A 1,398-nucleotide genomic window follows, 5' to 3' on the forward strand; every position below is an offset into this window, starting at 1 on the left:
CCCGGGGCCTTGGTGTTATCAGCACCGCACTCTCCCGAGTGAGCCACGGGCTGGCCCTACTGTTCAGAATTTTTGAAACAAAAAGGAAAAAATGGTACAGTGAAAAAATAATAGATGCAGAAACAAAAGACTTGTGGATTTTGTCTGACCTCCGAATTGCTATCAATGAGCTGTCTAAGCTCATGTATAACCTCTCTTCACCTTCTGTGAAGGTCAGAATCTCTGTTTAAGATGTGGTGTAAGGACCACATGAAAACCTTAACTGTGAAAAGTTCTTTGCAAAATGTTCAGCATATTGTACACGTGTACTTATATCACTAAGGGAAAAAGGAAAACATTCTATTACGTCTATAATCACCTCACCTGAGTTAAAAAGTGACTAGATCAGGTGCTGCTGGTTACTGCTCTCTTAGTTCTTTGGACTTTTCCCTCTCAGCATTTAGCACAAGGTGTAACTCTTTATGCCATAACTATCTGTCTGCCCCACTAGTGTGTTTTCTGCACCCTGTTGCCCTAGTACTTTACATGGTAATTACATTTGTAGATTAATAAATCATTTCATATAATTACCCATACCATTCGCTGAGCACATGATGATCCAGGCATGGTGCTAAGTATTTTGCATTTATTTATCTCCTCATTTAATCCTCACGGCAGCCCCCGGAAATTGGCAGAAATTATTTCCATTTTGTTTATTTTTTACATCCCCACCCTCCATTTTACAGATGAGAAAACTGAGGTCCCTGAAAAGTGAGACTCTAGCAGACGGGGTCGCCAGCTAAGAAGCGACACAGCGAGAATGTCAGAACCAGATCCTCTACCTCTCAGCCAGGATCCTCCTTGGTAATACCACACCACTCCCCTCAAGGAAGTATGGCCCACTGTGGAAAAGTTTTCATCCATACGGTTTCCTGTTATCTGACTTGGAAGCAACGTTCACTTGGGCCAGTACAAAGAAATTTGCCTTGGCCAGTGACCAAGTTCATGTGCCTTTGTGCAGGTGGTCCACATGGGCCTTGCAAGGATGGTCCCTGTGACTGTGAATCCTTTTTATCTTGTTATTGTTTCTCACTGAGAGATCCATTGCACCACATTTCTCATCGGGGAGTAGCATGTGGGTCAAAGATCACAAAAGTAACGAGCTGGGGGTGGGGTGGGAGAGCAGATGAGGAATTTTAAAGAATAAGAGGACCTGAGTACCAGCCTCTCATTTGTTCTTCACACACGACATTTGGGCTAGCTATTTTTTTATATATATAACTCAGAGTTATAACATTATGCTTTGAGGTTCAGTATTCTTAAAAAAATTTTTTTACTGATAAAATAGACATAGCTTCAGTACGCTTTTAGTTACATTTTTTGCTTATTTCAAAATCATTCTGCTGTCATTGTAGAAAA

The sequence above is a fragment of the Galeopterus variegatus genome, unplaced genomic scaffold (genome assembly GCF_000696425.1).
Source record: "Galeopterus variegatus unplaced genomic scaffold, G_variegatus-3.0.2 Scaffold162, whole genome shotgun sequence".
NCBI classification, from domain to species: Eukaryota; Metazoa; Chordata; class Mammalia; order Dermoptera; family Cynocephalidae; genus Galeopterus; species Galeopterus variegatus.